The sequence below is a fragment of the Phaethon aethereus genome (genome assembly GCF_964289735.1).
Source record: "Phaethon aethereus genome assembly, chromosome: W".
In the NCBI taxonomy this organism is placed as follows: Eukaryota; Metazoa; Chordata; class Aves; order Phaethontiformes; family Phaethontidae; genus Phaethon; species Phaethon aethereus.
In genome coordinates, this window is record NC_138581.1 from 13344389 (window position 1) to 13363819 (window position 19431).

Sequence of the window (19431 nt, forward strand, 5' to 3'; positions counted from 1 at the left end):
GAGCGCGTCTGTGCAGAGGCCGGCGGCCCCGGCACGGCCCAGCCCGCAGGCGTAGTCCCCAGCCCAGTCCCAAACCCTGCCGGGTCTGTACCCGGGCGGCTGCGGCTGCGGAGCAGCGCAGCTTGGGCAGGTTGGAGTCTCTGGAAAGAGCAGGCTGATGCTCGCGGATCCTCTCCCTTCGGGCCAGGTCTGCTCAGCGTCTCTGCCGCTACCTGTCTGGAAACCCCTCCAGCCCCAGACAGAGACAGGGAAGGTGTCAGATGGATTTCCCCTATATCTTGCTGTACAGTGCTTCACCTTGCTTGTTCGCAAATCCACCAAATTCATGCCAAACAAACATTTAGAAAACATTTTCTTTGTTTCTTTGGAACCCTACTGTACAGCTCCATCTGCCTGATATAAATGAATAATCCTTCTTGATACCATCCCTAAACGATTTTTTTACAGTCGAATTGGAAAGGGGGGGGTGGAGGTGGGATTATCCATTTTTAAAAATGGAAACACCCTAACACTCACGGATTAGGCATATTTATTGCTTCAAATTAAACAGATGTCCCCCCACCCAACCCCCTCCCTCGTGGTTGGATTTAGGACAAACAGGGGAATTTCTCAGAACCAAAATCCCATGTAATTCTTTGGATTTTAGAGCCTAGATTCGTTTTTTTTCAAGGGGTAAGTAGCATCAGGCATAACTTGTATGTCTCAATCAATCCTTCATTAGACAAGAAGAGGAGGAAGAAGAAGAAAAGCAAGGAGGAGATTTTAGTCCTCGCGGAGGGAGGCCAGTCCCGTGCTGCCCTGGATATCCCTGCAGCGTTTCACTTCCCTCCCGTGCCCGGTCCCTCCCGGTTTGTTCCGTGTCGCTCCGTTACTGTGGGCACGGGGCAATTATCTGTAATTCATTGTTTGTCTGATTGGGACGGAGGGAGGAGGGGAAAAGAGAGTAGCAACTGAAAAGGTTGCAGATTTTATTCCCCCCTCCTGGAATGATAAACAGCGTGGGGAGGCTGTTTAACTTGTAATATACATCCCCCAAGGTTTCTGCTTTGCTAGCTTTTTCTTTTTTTTTTTTCTTTCCTGTAAGTGCTAATATTTTTTTGACGATAATGATGATTTTCGTGCGCATCTGGCAAGGCGCCTTGGGAACACAGAACATTTGCAGTTCTCTTGACAGAGTTCTGAATTTGAGTTCTCTTGGACAATCAGTGCCTGTTCAACACCAGGCACCTTTGCTCTGCCCCTCTCCCAGCGCCCCTCAGGTTTTGTCTTCTTTTTTTTTTTAATTTAAATTTCTTAATGGAATTGCTTCTTTCCCTCCCTGCTATTTTCATAGATGTTTTATTTCCCGCCTCCCCTCCCATTTCCAGATCAAACGAAAGGTTCCCTATCATCCTGGGGTGGTGGTGATGGGAGATTAAGTTATTATTAGAAAGCCAGATTTCCACAGGCAAAAAGGGAAAAATCTCAGGTTTTAACGGAGCCAGGACTCTTCCGCAAAATGTTGATGAAGGCGGCGGACACCCGCGGGGAGCCCAGGGCGGCGCCGGGAGGGGCACCGTAGCTTCGTCCCAGCACGGGCTGACCCTGAGTGCTGCCACTACCCAGCCTTTCTTCACCCCCCACCAGCCCCCATCCCACTCAGGGTGGTCACCCGGCGCCCGGGTCGGCGCACGCCGCCGCGCCGGCCCGCGGGTGCAGGAAGAGCTGGGGGCGGAGGCAGAGGCGAGCGCGTCGCGGAGCCCCCCGCGGGCATGCGTGGATTGCGCCCCACCATGCGTGGAGACGTGAGCTTCCCCCTCCGCGCCCGTCCCCACCGCCCGCACATTTGGGCAGCGCACATTTAGTTCCTTTCCTTGACACAGCAACAAAGAGGGAGAGAGAAGATTCCCAGCAGATGCTTACTTTTTTAAACTCAGAGATGTTTTTTCGGCCGAAAAAACACCAGCGATAACTAATGGATTAATGAAAACATTGATATTATTATTATTATTATTACTACTACTACTACTACTACTACTACTACTACTATGTTGGGATCACCCTGCATGGCTCGACCTTAAGGAGAAGGAGCTGTGGCACTGAGAAGCTGGTAAACAGCTGGATATCTGCATGGCTCGGCCTTGAGGAGAAGGAGCTGTGATAAACAACTAAGAAGAAGCGAGGAAAACAGGAACACCTGCAAGCAGCGAATCCTGACCGTGTGAGAGGCGCATGGACAGCGCGTGGTATTTTGTGCACAGCCAATTGCAATAGTGTGTGTAACAAGCTGTAACCAATCATGAGTGTGTGCGCAGTGACTAAGCGAAAATTATGATATATATTGGAGTCAGACAAGACAATAAATGGCTTCGGAATATAACTCTCATAGAGTTGTGAAGTCCATCCTTCTCCCGCACTACTACTACTACGAAAACCCTGGGGCTGGGCTGTCCGGTTCCGAGATGAGACCTAAACATTTCTTTCCATTTCATAATGTCAAAGCAACTTAAGTGCTGGATCATCAGTTTTTCCCTTTGCCTGCCGCAGTTGTAAATAATGGCTTTGAGATTAGCTAATTACGGCGCATTAATCACTGATAGAAAGGAAATAAATCAAAGCCGGGTTCGAATTTTCAAACTCGGTAGTAGAGACGTGCATAGCAACTCTATCTGCAGCAGATAGGTGCTGTTTAAATTACTGAGGCTACAGAGTAAACCATATCCACATCACCTGAAAAAAAATTAAGATTTTATTTATACATACCAGTTGTGCCGTTAAGTGGAGGTTTAGGAGATTTTTTTCAGTCTAGTTATGTAAAAAAAGAGTTCCTATAGTAGTGCAGTCCGAAGCTAGCAACGGTTGAAATGTGGAATTAACAATCTTCTTGTAATAAAAGCAGAACATAGAGGAGACAAACAGAAAGATGTAAAAGAGAGAGATATGCAGATAAAAATCTTGTCAAAAAGACCCATTATATTATTTTTCCTGTGACTAGATTACACAGAAGTCTGTATAACAATATTCATATTAGACGCTGGGGTTTTTTTTCAGCATTTCACATCCTTCCTGCTGTCCTCCCTACAGCACAGTGCGTTTTGTAGCCATGTCTTGTCAGTATTTTGAAGCATTTGTCTTTGGGGGTGGGGGTTAGATGTGCCGGATGTTAGATATGCCAGAAAGCAACAAGCCAGCTTCCAGGGGAAGAAATCATGTAGGTCTTAAAAAAAAATAGAGTCTGCAGACGAAAATTCAGAGCCCCAGAGAGACCTACAAATCCCCCACAGACACACACGGATACACACTCTCTCTCTACCCCAAAAAGCACTGTGGGTTCCTGGAAGGAGAAAGTGCCCACCCCCGCCCGGGCGCTCCCCAGCCCGCAGCCAGCCTTGCCCACCCTCGCCCTCGCCCCGCCTCGAGACCGTACCTTCGCCGAGCTCCGTAGTCGCTGCCCGCAGCAGCCGGGCTCTCCGACCCACAGAACTGTCCAAAAAGTGGAACTGAAGAAGCTTCCACAGTCCAGTCACTACCGTTAGCACCCTCCACGCCATCCTTAGCCGGGCATCGGCTCCATGCTGACACTACCTTCCCACTTCCTTTTAGTCAAGAACCTTATAATTAATTTTAAGTTACTCCGCGTACTGTATCATTAAAACCAGGCTGGGAAACAGCGTCAGATCCCAGGAGCGGGGGAATGCGGAAGGGGGGGGCAATTTGCATAAATCTTTATCTTTAGTGCGGGTTGAGCTGGCACCAGATTAATGCGCAGATTGCTCTCCACCGTGCTCTTGAACCTGGTTTAAACCCAGAGCTGCACTCGTCCCCTCCCCCGGCGGCCACCTGGGATCAGACTCTGCCGCGGCGGCCCCTCTGCCTTTGCGAGGGGAGGGCTCTGCCCGCTCCCCAGCCGTCAGTGCGAAGCAGCGGTCCCTACCCCCCGCTGCACGGGCAGCGGTGCAGCAGCGCGGCCGCGTGGCCACGGGGGGCAGAGCTGTCCCGCCGTTTCCGCGGTGTCGTGCTGCCACCTGGCGGTCCGTGCCGGAGAAGCCGCCCGCGCAGCCTGCGCGCCCTCTGTCCCCTCCCCACTGCGTTTCCACTCGGCAACAGCCCCTTCTGCAAGTGCTGTTCCCCCACGCAAGCGTCCGCGGCAGCCGGGGGATTCCCGATGCGGGGTCCCCAAACTGCCCTTTCACCTCCCACGCCGCGGGTGCCCTACCCCAACGTCGATTGTGTTAAGGGAGAGTGCCAGTGTAAGCGTCACCTTGTGCACACCCAGTGCCCAGGTGTGTGACAGGGTGCTTCCACATTGCCCTCAGTGTGACAGTAAACCGGGGGCATGATTTTACTAGGCTGTTCTACAATTCATGAAGTCCACCTGGATTTCAGAGATGGACCTTTTAGACTGTCTTAAGCAGTAGTATGAGCAAAAGGCTGGTAAAAGAGGGGAACTGGGGGCCCCAGTTAATACATCCATGTTGCTTTCTACCTCAGGTAGTATAGTGTATGATATTTTCTTTTGCCTACTTTTTGGTGACCAGATTTGCCACATCATGCCTACTACTAGGTGGTGCCTTGATCCAAGACTGCACTTTCCCCTTCACAGTATTGTGGGAGCATACAGCATCCCCTTATGAAGTATAACTGTGATGAGAGTCAGGGATGGGGAGAGGACAAGGGCAGGGAAAGCAGCACTCGCTTCCTCAGCACCCCATATAGTTCTCTCTTGCAGAATCTGACATATGACACTTGCAGGATAAGAGGACTAAAAAGACCTGAATTTTCAGTAGAATAGTCCTTCCTTAAGAAATTCTGCTTAAGTCTTGTGCTGAATGAGTTGAGATGGTCTTTGCTGCTAATATCCAGAATGAACAAAATACTATTTTACTTTTAAATTAATGAGGTTCTTCATACCTTCAGTATTTGGATTAGTCTGAGAGTAGTTAATTTTGCTTCTTATCTCTCTCCCTGAGGTGGCTGTCTTGGTAGAGCCAGTTGTAGACTGGCAGGGCAGGGATCTAGCTGTGTGTAAACTCATCCCACTCTGTCCTGCCAAAGGAGTGCCAGAATAGGATGCTGCAGCAATTACCAATCCAGCATTTGAACATAAGCTTATTTTACCAGCCATTTAAGCTAATAAGGAGGCAATGGTAATTTCTAGCAGGGGCTGAGGTGGGTAACTGGTTAATCACTGCAGTTAAACCAGGGCTCACCTGTCAGAAACATTACTGAGCAGCTGAGCAGATCTTGATGGCAACCAGATCTCAGTGGGTCCCAGAAAACAACAGGTTTTCTAAGTCCACTTGCAGTACAAGTTAATGATCATTTTGCCTAATTATTAGTTTGATATAGTTAGTTATCATTAGTTTGGCATAATCAATTATGATTAGCCATACTTCTGCTTCCATTACTGTGCAAGCAAATAGTACATTACACACTTCGAAGTACTCATTAGCCACAAATCCCAAGTATCCAGTGGACTTTAAGTTTAGCCTGTGCCTTCCTCTGCTAGCTGCACATATTTGTGTCCTTTCATTAACTCTTTCCTAGAATCTTAAGATTTGGATTCGTACTAGTAGGAATAGAGCATGCTCAGAATTTTTACATTTATTTCCAGATACTATTAGAAATCCACAGGTCACAGGCACTTGTGGATCAAATATTCTCACATTAAAGTACTTCAAAATTTGTGGCTGATTTGTGTGTAAACTGCACACAGAGCTGTACTACCTGTCAATATATTAACAAGCTGAGCGAAAATGACATTCTGTGCTTTGAAGACTGATAGCTCTTGTATCCCTTCTGTTACATCCCCCACCATCCCATTTAAATTAAGAATTTTATTGACCCCTAGGAACTCCACAACATATTCTTTCCTCTGGCAAGACAAGGGATCCCAGCTCACCAAACAATGAGGTGAACTGTTTCTTCATTATTACTGTAGAAGTCTAAAGAATCCTAAATGTGTTCCTTGATTCTTAGAATGTATCACTGCAGGAATCGCTCCTAATCATGTTTCACTAGGAGTCATTTATTAGAGTCATCAAGGACTAGTGACTTGAAAGTCTATGGAAATTGCCCCGGCTTAGGATGTGGCCGTACCAACTAGAAACATCTGTAACAAAATAAATTAGCTACAGAAATTTCACTTGTTGTTTTCCATCAATCAAATAAAATAGCAAATAGATACTTAATTTTTTTTCTGCCATCACTCTGTTTCCTTTTATTGAAGCTGCTCGAACTAAAATTGAACTATGAAACTAGTCATATGATTGTTTCATCACCTGCTTAGGAGAAAAGCTATATATATGCCTATACACACATGCATGCACATATGTATATTTATATATAAAAAATCTGCCCATGGTCTGTGGGTTGAAGACGTTGATCTCGAGGAAGATGTTGATCTCTAGGAAGTTGCTGGGCGCAAGATGCTGAAGCCCATTCTGGTTCCATCACCACTTCAGTTTAATTAATGTTAATCCTTCATTAATCTGGGTGGTTCTTACTATAACATGGTTGATATGGCATATAGCAAACATAGTAGTGATGACATACACTATTGTATAGCAATTAAATCATACAATTTCAATCACTGGCTATTCTCCCCCAAAATCAAATCTCCTTGAGGTACACATCAGACTTCCCCATCCTTCCACATCACCACCAAGTGCATCCAGGTCCCTAAGCAAAAGCAGTCCCGTGAATGGGGTTGCCTTTGCCTGAGGCAGGAGTAACCCAGACTGTCTTCCCCAGCATATTTTTTACGTGCACCAGAGGGACTTCTACAGTACATCAAAGTTTTGATTGGGCAGGCCCAGCTCGATTGGCAGATTACCTAGTGTTGACTAACCAGGTGGCTTTTACTAAATGTTTATCCCAATGTCAGAATGTCCCACCACCCATTGCTCTCAGTGTAGTCTTTAACAGTCCATTGTATTGTTCGATTTTCCCGGAGGCTGATGCATGATAGGGGATCTGATATACCCACTCAATGCCGTGCTCTTTGGCCCGGGTGTCTAAGAGGTTGTTTCGGAAATGAGTTGCATTGTGTGACTCAATTCTTTCTGGGGTGCCATGTCGCCATAAGACTTGCCTTTCAAGGCCCAGGATAGCATGGGGCACGGGGCATATTTCCAGACATCTGGTGGTTGCTTCCACCATTGTGAGCACATGGCGCTTGCCTTGGCAGGTTTCTGGAAGTGTGATATAGTCAATCTGCCAGGCCTCCCCATATTTATGTTTCAACGATCGTCCTCCATACCAGAGAGGCTTTAACCGCTTGGCTTCCTTGATTGCAGCGCATGTTTCACATTCATGGATAACCTGTGCAATACTGTCCATGGTCAAATGCACCCCTCGATCCCGAGCCCATCGATATGTTGCATCTCTTCCTTGACGGCCTGAGGTGTCATGGGCCCACCGAGCTATAAATAATTCACCCTTATGTTGCCAGTCCAGATCCACCTGAGCCACTGCAATCTTAGCCACCTGATCCACCTGATGGTTGTTTTGATGTTCTTCAGTGGCCCGACTCTTGGGTACATGACATCTACATGACGTACTTTTACAATCAGATTCTCTTGTCGGGCATCATTATCTTGCCACAATTCAGCAGCCCAGATGGGTTTGCTTCTGTGCTGACAATTGCTCTGCTTCCATTGCTGTAGCCACCTCCACAGAGCATTTGCCACCATCCATGAGTCAGTACAGAGATAAAGTACTGGCCATTTCTTTTCTTCAGCAATATCTGAAGGCAGCTGGATGGCTTTCACCTCTGCAAACGGACTCGATTCACCTTGTTCTTCAGCAGCTTCTGCGAATCGTCATATAGGACTCCATAAAGCAGCTTTCCACCTTCGATGTTTTCCTACGATATGACAGGATCCACCAGTGAACAGGGCATATTGCTTTTCGTTTTCTGGTAGTTTATTATATGGTGGAGCCTCTTCAGCACGCATCACCTCCTCCTCTGGCAATATTCCAAAAGCTTTGCCTTCTGGCCAATCCATGATCACTTCCCAGATTCCTGGGCGATTGGGGTTTCCTATTCAAGCCCGCTGTGTGATGTGTGCGACCCACTTACTCCACATAGCATCAGTTGCATGATGTGTAGAGGGGACCCTCCCTTTGAACATCCAGCCCAGCACCGGCAGTCGGGGTGCCAGGAGGAGCTGTGCTTCAGTACCAACCACTTCTGAGGCAGCTCGAACTCCATATGCTGCCAATATCTCCTTTTCAGTTGGAGTGTAGGAGGCCTTGGATCCTCTATATCCCTGACTCCAAAACCCTAGGGTCTCCCCTGGTGCTTTCTGCCAGAGACTCCAGGTAGGGCTGTTGAAGGCATGCAAGGAATGAAGCTGGGGGTATTGTTTAGCCTCTGTGAGCAGTTAACAAGGCGCAACCTTGAGGGAAGGAACAAGAGAATCACAAAAGAAAAACGACTATTGAACCTTAAGTCAACTGTCCTAATTAACATATAATTAGCGTATTAGAAACCTGCCCCTGGGTGGGGAAAGCCCCCTCCTCACAAAAGCCCCTTCCTCACTGAGCATGTCTAGAAAAAAAGAAGGACACTGTGGCTTTAAGTGGAGACAAGGCTTGTGAAAACCAATGGGAACAAGGGTAACAGAGTCAACTTGTAAAAAATACTGATAACTGTTGCTCGAACTGTGTAAATATTTTCCGTGTGTTCGCTGAGGTGTGCTGGCTTTGTGGACCTGCCACCTAGCACCCAGCTCTGTGCAGATTTGGAATAAAAGCAAATATCTTGGCTCTGTGTGTTTTTTGGCTCTCTGCACACTGGGTGGAAGAACCTATATTTGGGACAACAGTTTTGGCACCCCAGATGGTGTAACCAAGGTGATGGGGGAATCAAACGATAATTAGAAAATAGGATAGTAATAAAAGACGTAACTATAGGAATAGGTTACACATCAGTGTGATGCACCAGCAATGCTGCTCGAGAACTCACCTGACCCTTCCCATCTTGATTTAATTATCAAGGAATTAAGTGTAACATTGTGATCATGGTATTATGTTTTGTTCTAATAACAAGTAGCTAGAAAGAAGGAACACCTTGGTCAGTTCTACGGTCCGGTGGGTAGGTGATTATTCATTCTATAGTCCTGTCTTAAAACAAAGGACTGTGGGGTGAATGATTGCATATCGGGCCGATAGCCCGTGAAGGCCTATTTAGTGTTGCCAAGCTTAAGTGAACTTTGTAGGAAAGGTAATTCCGGCAGGGGGAGATCGCGACCACCGACTCAGAGACCACCCACTCAAGAAACCCTCCGACTCAAAAGATTAAGGAAGTAAAATCCCAAGAAATTATAGTGAGCATGCGTGGTCATTTACATGGTAGGCGAGGAATACTTAACCAATCATTGTATGGATACTTGATGAATATGTATTAATCTTGTAATCATAGACCTATAAATGTTTGACTTTTGAACTGATTGAGCGAACACGATTTAGGAGGAACTATCCCCCGTGTTCCCAGCGCTGAAAATAAAGAATGCCTGCCTTTTAACACTACATTGGTGTTACGAGGTTTATTCCCGATTTCGGTGAAACCTGGACTGTTGAACTACATCTGCCACAATGTGTGGTCCCCCTATCAGAAGACATTCCCAATGGCACTCCAAATCGTGGTATTATTTTCTTCAACAACACTTTAACTACCTCTCTAGCTTTGTTGGTGCGGTAAGGGAAGGCCTCCGGCCATCCAGAAAATGTATCAATTAGTACTAATAAATACCTGTATCCATTTTGTCTGGGTAACTCAGAAAAATCAATTTGCCAATAATCTCCTGGAGAATTTCCTTGTTTTATCATTCCTAGAGGTGGCCTCTTTTGGTTCATGGGGTTATTTTTAAGGCAGATTGGACATTTAGCTATTATTGATTTAACTATTCCTGTCATTCCTACACATACTACAAATGTTTTTAGACTTGCTACCATAGCATCTACTCCCCAGTGTGTTTGTTCATGCTTTTCTCTTGCGAGTTCTGTCATAACTTGCGGGGTTACTATCACCTGTTTTTCTGATGTCACCCACCATCCTTCTGCATTTTGGGATGCTTTTAATTGTTCTGCTAACTGCTCATCCAATTTATTATATTTTGGCTTTGAGTCTAAAAATTTTATTTGTTTTACTGGTACTAGTGCAAGGATACCTCGTTCTGCGGCCTCTTTTGCAGCTTTGTCTGCCAATCGATTACCTACATTTACAGCCGTCTGACCAAACTGATGAGCTTTACAATGCATTACCGCCACTTCTTTGGGTTTCTGCACATCTTCCAGGAGTTGGAGAATTTCCTCCTTATATTTGATTGATGTTCCTTGGGCTGACAGCAGTCCTCTTTCTTTCCAGATGGCTCCATGAGCATGGATTACACCAAACACATATTTAGAATCAGTCCAAATATTCACCCTTCTTCCTTCAGCTATTTGTAGAGCCTGTCTTAATGCCACTAATTCTGCTTTCTGTGCTGAGGTACTTACAGGTAGTGTCCTTGATTCTAATACTTCAGAGGTGGTGACAACAGCATACCCAGCCATTTGTTTTCCTTCTCGTACGAAACTGCTTCCATCTGTATATAGCTCCAGATCAGGGTTTTCCAGGGGTTCATCTCTCAAGCCTGGTCTGCTGGAATAAACTTGTTCAATGGTTAACAAACAGTCATGCTCTAAATTTTCTGTTAAATTTTCTGTTGATAAAAACATTGCTGGACTAACAATTGGTGTGGTTTTTAATTCCACATCATCTTGTTCTAGTAAAACAACCTGATATTTCAGCATTCTGCTAGGGGATAACCAGTGACCCCCCTTTTGCTCTAGAACAGTTATTACCATATGCGGTACGTATACCACCATCTTTTGGCCCATAGTCAATTTTCGAGCTTCTTGGATCAGCAATACTGTTGCCGCTACAGCACGTAAACATCCTGGCCATCCCTTACTCACGTTGTCAAGTTGTTTGGAGAAGTACCCCACTGGTCGTTTCCAGGGTCCCAAACGCTGCGTCAGCACTCCAAGGGCCAGATGTTGTCTCTCATGTGCAAACAGCTCGAAAGGCTTGGTCACATCAGGTAGTCCCAGAGCAGGTGCCATCATTAACGCCTTTTTCAGTTCTCTGAACGATTTCTGACATTCAGGCGTCCAAGTCAAATATCGATCCTTGGATTCCTTTAAAGCTTCGTATAATGGTTTTACATAAAGTCCGTAATTCAAAATCCAAAGTCGACACCACCCAACCATCCCCAGGAAAGTTCTTAATTCTTTTGGGCTACTTGGTTCAGGAATTTGACAGATAGCTTCTTTTCTTTCATTTCCCAATTGTCTCTGTCCTTGGGATATTTCAAATCCCAAATAAATTACTGTTTCTTTTCCTATTTGGGCCTTATTTCTGGAGACTCTATATCCTCCTTGGCCTAGGAAATTTAGTAGACTGATAGTAGCTTCGAGACATTTTTCTTTGCTTTCTGCTGCAATCAAGATATCATCCACATATTGTAGCAAAACATTTCCCCTTTGGTCCTGTCTCTTCCATATCTCTAATTCCTTGGCCAATTGATTCCCAAATATCATAGGGCTATTTTTGAATCCTTGTGGAAGTACAGTCCATGTCAATTGGGTCTTTCGCCCTGTGGCCGGACTTTCCCATTCAAAAGCAAATATGTTTTGGCTGCCTATATCTAGAGGTATGCAGAAGAAGGCATCCTTTAAATCTAGTACAGTAAACCACTTATGTTCCTCTTTCAAAGAAATCAGTAAAGTATATGGGTTAGCCACTACTGGGTGTATATCTTGGACTATCTGATTTATAGCCCTTAAATCCTGAACTAATCGATACTCCTGGCCTCCAGATTTCTTCACTGGTAATATGGGAGTATTATATTCTGATTCACACTCTGTCAATAGTCCACATTCTAAAAATTTTGTAATCAACCCCTCTAATCCTTTTCGAGCCTCCCACTTAATAGGATATTGTTTTTGTCTTACCGGCTTGGCTCCAGGTTTTAAAATCACTTTTACCGGCTCTGCCAATTTAGATCGTCCCGGAATTCCACTTGCCCAAACCAAAGGAATAACTGCATTTTCCACTTCTTCTGGAATTTGTTCTTCCCTGTAGGAATCCTGTAACATAAACACCCTTGCCTCTATGGCTTTTGATTCTGGTATTAACAATTTAATTTCTCCATCTTTGAAGGTTATTTGTGCGTCCAATTTACTCAGCAAATCTCGTCCCAGCAAAGGCAGCGGACACTCAGGCATATACAGAAATTGATGAGTTACCCATTGTTTTCCCAATTTAAACTTTAATGGTTCTAAGAATGGCCAATTTTCCTTTTGCCCTGTCGCACCAACAACATCTACTGATTTATGACTAAATTTCCCTTTACACAAATTCAATACTGAATAAGTAGCTCCTGTATCTACCAAAAATTTTATTTCTTCATCCCCTAGCTTCAATGTAACCAGAGGTTCAGCTAGGGTTGATTCCCCCGGTCCCCTTCATGATTCTTCTTCTAAAGTCATTAATTTAATTGCTCGGAGGGTCGGATCTAATTCTCCTGCCTCGGGACACTCTTTTTTCCAGTGCCCGCGTTCCTTACAAACAGCACACTGATCCTCTGCTAATCGGAGTCTTATCTTCCTTCTTTCTCCGATATTCATTCCTCGTCCTCTCCCTCTGCCTATCCTGTTATTCCCAGCCAAAACTGCCAGTAGCCTTCCATCCCTTCGTGCTTGTCTCACCTCTTTTTCCTTTTCTCTATTATTATATACAGCCCAGGCAATCTCGAGCATTTTACCCAAATCCCTAGATTCGGGCCCTTCCAATTTTTGAAGCTTTTTTCTAATATCCGGAGCCGATTGTCCCATAAATATAGAGGCCAATTGTACTACTTCTTCTGGTCTTTCTAGGTCCAAATTAGTATATTTTCTGGCGGTTGTCTTCAGTCTTTCCATAAAGGCTGAAGGAGACTCATTCAATTCTTGTCTTACCTCATAAATTTTTGACCAATTTATTGCTTTCGGCATCGCATTCCTAACACCATATAGGATCCATCTCTGATATCTACTTAGCATTGCTCTGAGTCCCGGCTGATTAGGGTCCCATTCAGGATTTACAGATGGGAAATTTTGATCTACTGTTCCTTGTAAGTCCCCATTAGCGTGTGCCCCTTCTGCTTGCTTCCTAGCAGTAGTTAATACCATTCTCTTATCAGTTTCATCAAGTAAAGTATCTAATATTACTTGCAAATCATTCCAATCAGGATCCTGTGTTCTAATTATTGTTTCAACTACTCTAGCTACTTTTTCGGGATCCTCCCGATAAACACCTGCTGTTTCTTTCCAGGATCTTAAATCAGTAATTGAAAAGGGAACTCTCACTAATATTGGACCATCGTTTCCCACTGCTTCTCGGAGAGGGGCTTGAAGGGAAACTGCTCCAATTTCTCCTCTCCTTCCCCTCGACCTTCTTGAAATTGGACTAGATTCCCCTCCTTCTCCCTCCTCGGGAGAAGCAGGGGAATCGTCACTGTCATTATCCAAATCTTGGATTCTTCTCTCTCTCTCCCTCCTTCGGTGAGGGGCAATCATCAATTCAATATCTTCCTCCTCACTTCCCTTCCTCCAATCATTCTTTTCAGTCTTACAAGAAGAGCAACATTTCCCCGAATTCCCATCACATTTCCCTTTTTGTACAACCATTACCATGGGATCATATGGATATATTCCACACTGTCTCTGCCACTCTGGATGATTTCGTAGCGTAAAGAACAAATCAACATAAGCCATTTCTTCCCATTTACCCTCCTTTTTACAAAACAACATTAATTGCAAGATGGTGTTATATTGCAATGGCCCATTTTCTGGCCATTTCTCCCCACTTTCCAGTCTATACATTGGCCACCAATGATTACAGTACTCAATTAATTGTTTCCGAGTCATAGGATCACCCCCCAGATTTTTCCAATGCCGTAAAATACATCCCAAAGGTGTCTTTTGCGGAATAGCTTTCTTACTCGGAAACGTTCCCATTTTCCCAAGACTAGTGGATGTGATTGTGCACTATCACAGGCACTAGTCGGAGGGACCCCTACTCTCCTCGAGGGTCCCTCTGGATCTTCTAGCCCCCTGCTAGAAATCCCCCAACCTCCTTACCTGGGCCCCTAGCCCAACCTTGCGAGGCTTTCACCGCGTCTTATAGGCAGGCATTCCTTGTGAGGGTCTCGTACCCTCACCCTTTCCAGAGGTACCTTTCAGCCCTACTCTGCGTAGCTTTCGCCGCGCCTTACGAGCGAGCTAGTGGGACTCGAACCCACGTTACTTCAGTTCCTTAAAAGAATGCCTTATTACCTTTCCAGGGGACTTGCTCAGAATTCTTCAGTCCGGGGATCAGAGGTTCTCCCCGAGAATCCCTCGGTGCCAGCTGGAGGTCCTGTGATCCCACGGATCCATTGAGATTCACAAGCAGTGTCCCATCTGGGTCGCCAAAACTGTCACCGAAATCGGGAATAAACCTCGTAACACCAATGTAGTGTTAAAAGGCAGGCATTCTTTATTTTCAGCGCTGGGAACACGGGGGATAGTTCCTCCTAAATCGTGTTCGCTCAATCAGTTCAAAAGTCAAACATTTATAGGTCTATGATTACAAGATTAATACATATTCATCAAGTATCCATACAATGATTGGTTAAGTATTCCTCGCCTACCATGTAAATGACCACGCATGCTCACTATAATTTCTTGGGATTTTACTTCCTTAATCTTTTGAGTCGGAGGGTTTCTTGAGTGGGTGGTCTCTGAGTCGGTGGTCGCGATCTCCCCCTGCCGGAATTACCTTTCCTACAAAGTTCACTTAAGCTTGGCAACACTAAATAGGCCTTCACGGGCTATCGGCCCGATATGCAATCATTCACCCCACAGTCCTTTGTTTTAAGACAGGACTATAGAATGAATAATCACCTACCCACCGGACCGTAGAACTGACCAAGGTGTTCCTTCTTTCTAGCTACTTGTTACTAGAACAAAACATAATACCATGATCACAATGTTACACTTAATTCCTTGATAATTAAATCAAGATGGGAAGGGTCAGGTGAGTCCTCAAGCAGCACTGCTGGTGCATAACACTGATGCGTAACCTATTCCTATAGTTATGTCTTTTATTACTATCCTATTTTCTAATTATCGTTTGATTTCTCCATCACCTTGGTTACATCTGGGATAGAGTTAATTTTCTTCCTAGTAGCTGGTATAGTGCTGTGTTTTGGATTTGGGATGAAAATAATGTTGATAACATACTGATGCTTTTAGTTGTTGCTAAGCAGTCAAGGACTGTCCAGCTTCTCATGCTCTGGCCTGCCAGTGAGAAGGCAGGGGGTGCATGGGAAACTGGAAGAGGACACAAGCAGTACAGCTGACCCAAACTGGCCAAAGGGATATTCCATACCATATGATGTCATGTTTAGTATATAAACTAGTGGAGTTGGCTGGGGAGGGGCAGCAGCTCTAACTGGGCATTGGTCAGCAAGTGGTGAGCTGTGCACCACGTGTTTTATATAGTCTTTTATCATTATTATTATTATTATCATCATCATTATTTTTATTCTTTTTTTCCCTGTCCTATTAAAATTTCTTTATCTCAACCCATGATTTCTACCTTTTTTTTCCCCATTCTCTCCCCCATCCCGTTGGGGGGTGGGGTGTGAGCAAATGGCTGTGTGGCTGTTTAACCACAACAAAAAGAAAAAAAAAAAAAGGAAAAAAGATAAGCCAGCCTGTCAGAGAGAGAGAAATGCCATAGCTTATGTTTAGAAAGTTGTTTAGCAGCCACCCAAGGACCTTTGTAACTGGGGCATAAAATGGGCCAAATGCTACTGGTACTGTTAAGAGACGTGGCTGAAGAAAACAATGAAAAGCTCCAAAGCATACAGTATCTGAAGGAACCTGAAGAAAGGGTGATACTAAAAGATAAGGTAATAAGGGAGACCTTGGTGTTTCCTTTACAAACAATAGCCATAAATCAAGATGCTTTTCAAGCAGAAAAACAACATGTTGCAAGTAGGAGTAGCTCAGCAAACACAGAGCAGATTTGAACTTTTTGATATTTATGTCCTACTGTTTAGCATGGCAAGCACAGGGGCTTGCTGCATTCAGTGTTGCCACTAAAAGGGTCCTATGCCCTGTTCAGAAGCTTCAGTTTCCTTGTGTTGAATTACACTTCTCTCCCTCAAACATGAATGGAAAATGTTTGCCACATTTAAGAAAATCATCCTGAGAGCTATTATGTAGGCTAGTAAAAAATGCCAATTTAAAATCTACTGTTTTTTTTTTCACATGCTGTTCCTCTTTTTCACCTGTTTTGACACTAGACGTTTGCAAGGCACTGAGCCCTAAAATAAGCCTTTGTTATATTCCTTAAGATTTCTTCTCTCTAGTAACTGAAGAGCTTGCACTGTGCTGAGAGCTGGGGCGTAGCAAAGTTGTGGCCCTCAGCTAATATTGGCTTCATTCATTTACTGCAGCTCTATTTAAGCATCCTCCCTATATTTCAGGTGGAGAAATCTCTCTTGGAGGGGGCCTCAGCTGTGTGACCTGTGCAAAATTATTTGCTGCAATCATCTGCACTGCACAGTAATTCACAAAAAAAAAGTTGGCCAAGTGTGCAAACACAGTTTAATGAATACAGCACGTACTCTTTCCAACAGCCATAAGATCTTTTCTTAGCAGATTTTCTGCTCTTCCTCCTGTCAAAAAGGCAATGTGTGCATTTGAAAGCAGCTCTGCTCCAGTGCAAAAATTTTGCATTACTGTCAATTAACATTTGGATTATTAATCTCTTGGGTCCCATATTGAACTGTTCAACAGGTGAATACAATATGCCGTAAACTTTCTCAATGGAAAATTGACTATTGATGCATATTCAGAGAGCTTGCGATGCAGCAACTTGGAAATGGAGTAGAAGTGTTGTGGTTTAGCCCCAGCAAGCAACTAAGCACCACGCAGCCACTCACTGACTCCCCCCACAGTGGGATGGGGGAGAGAATCGGAAGAGTAAAAGTGAGAAAACTCATGGGTTGAGATACATACAGTTTAATAAATAAAGCAAAAGCCACGCATTCAAGCAAAGCAAAATAAGGAATTCGTTCACTACTTCCAATCAGCAGGCAGGTGTTTGCCATCTCCAGGAAAGCAGGGCTCCATCACACATAATGGTTACTTGGGAAGACAAACACCATCACTCCGAACGTCACCCCCTTCCTTCTTCTTCCCTGGCTTTATATTCTGAGCATGATGTCATATGGTATGGAATATCCCTTTGGTCAGCTGGGGTCAGCTGTCCCAGCTGTGTCCCCTCCCAACTTCTTGTGCACCCGCAGCCTACTCACTGGTGGAGTGGGGTGAAGAGGCAGAAAAGGCCTTGACGCTGTGTAAGCACTGCTTAACAATAAAGAAAACACCTCTATATTATCAACACTGTTTCCAGTACAGATCCAAAACATAGTCCCATGCTAGCTACTGTGAAGAAAATTAACTCTATCCCAGCAAAAACCAGCACAAGCAGTTAAGCAAAAGCTGGTACAAATCCTGTCCCTCCTGCTATCTGTGATTACTGATTTTAGTGGAGTCTGAGATTTCACCACTGATTGGCTTGCAAACTTGGAAGTCACTGTTTCTTCCAACCTTAAGGTCCCCAAAATACAGAATATCTCTTCCATTATAGAATTCAAGCTCCAGCCTGTAGACTCCAATGAATAACAAATTATCAATCATTTAGGGTAGCAACAATGTATTTTTTCCTCTCTTCCATAGTTATATTTGTGTAAATACTTATCAGCATTCAGAATAATAGTATCACTTTAACTTTTCCAATCCAAAATCTGCAATAAACAAAATAGTAAATTTAACAAAGCAAAAGCTAAAACTTTCAAAAGATACAAGTTAATATCCATCCATATAATTAAAATGAGCTCATAGGCAGTGAAAAAAATGGTACACTCACTGAATTAATAACCAGTCCCACAAATGTATATTTTATGAACTGCAGATGTGCATACCCATATTAAAGTATGACATGGTTCTTTATATATTTCCTATGTTTTCATGACAAAACCAGTTCTACAGAAAAAGAAAGACAGAGGACTTCTTCTTTAAAAGCAATTATAAAATCCATCTTGAAACATTCTTATGCATTTTATATGATACTGTACATGAAAATGCTGCTTTAATTCCAGTATCTCTATTGAACCAGTCGTGTAACCCATTCAGATAAAAACAGCATGGAAAGCTGGTTTTACGGTTCATCTAAGTGTTTTTAAAAAGATCACTGAAGACAAATTTTACTCCAATAATATGTGTAAAACCATGGCAAAACCTTCAGATGTGTGGTGGTGATTGAGATTAGCAAAAGTCAAGAAATTGCTTCAGACTCAGTTTAATTCTTAGATGACCATTTTAACTTGGAACAGAATTCTCAAAATACTGCCCAAATGCACAGTATTTGTTGAACAAATTCTGATTTATTGAAAGGAAACATTTACGCTGGCTACAACATTATAACTGTTACAAAGCTGGATAAAAGAGGCTTAAATAGCAATAGAAAGCAAGTGCAGTAAAAAGTGAATAGAGAAAATGTTTGGCCTTAGTGATCTTCTGGCAGTATATTTTGTTAAATATTTGTAGCAACTTTAAGGCACCATAGGCTAAATAGCAGGCTGTAGTACTGTCTTGTGCACAAAAATTTAATAAATTTATTTGGAGAAAAAAAGGTTGTAGTTAAAAGAAACATAGGCATATTTTATGTTTACATAAAGGAATGGCTGCTTCTTAAAATTCAAATATACAATACATACTGGGTAAATTTAAAATTTAGGTTTAGAACATTAAATTATATTGAATGTCTTTGTATAAGGACTATTTTTACTGACTTGCTGGTAAACGTTTAATGTAATCTATTCTTCAGCAGGTTTTTCACACGCTAGATATGTTAATCTAAAAACTACTTGAATTCGTTTTTTTCCCTTACAAAAGTCTTATACCTAGTATGTCATACTGTATACAAAATCCCAATGCAAAATGCAATGGGTAGTAATTTACATCATAGCCATTCTGTAGCAGACAAAACCTTAACAGGAACACACAATCAAATATTACGTTTGTCACACGAAACAGCAACTCGCTTATTTCATCTGCTCTTGTCCATGGCTGTTGCTTCAGCCCGTGAGCAGAGTAAGAAACTGCCATCCAAGGAAAAACAAAGGAGCTCAGCATTTTCAGACCTAAAGTTTCCAAAACCAAATCCAGAAATTCAAACTACTGATGACATCCTTGTGCATTTTATATGACACTGCTTGCAGAACATTGCTTTGTTTCAAGTAAATCTTCCCATTTTTATTTATTCCATTCTGAAGCACAAGTTTCCCTCCACTGCTGAGTGCT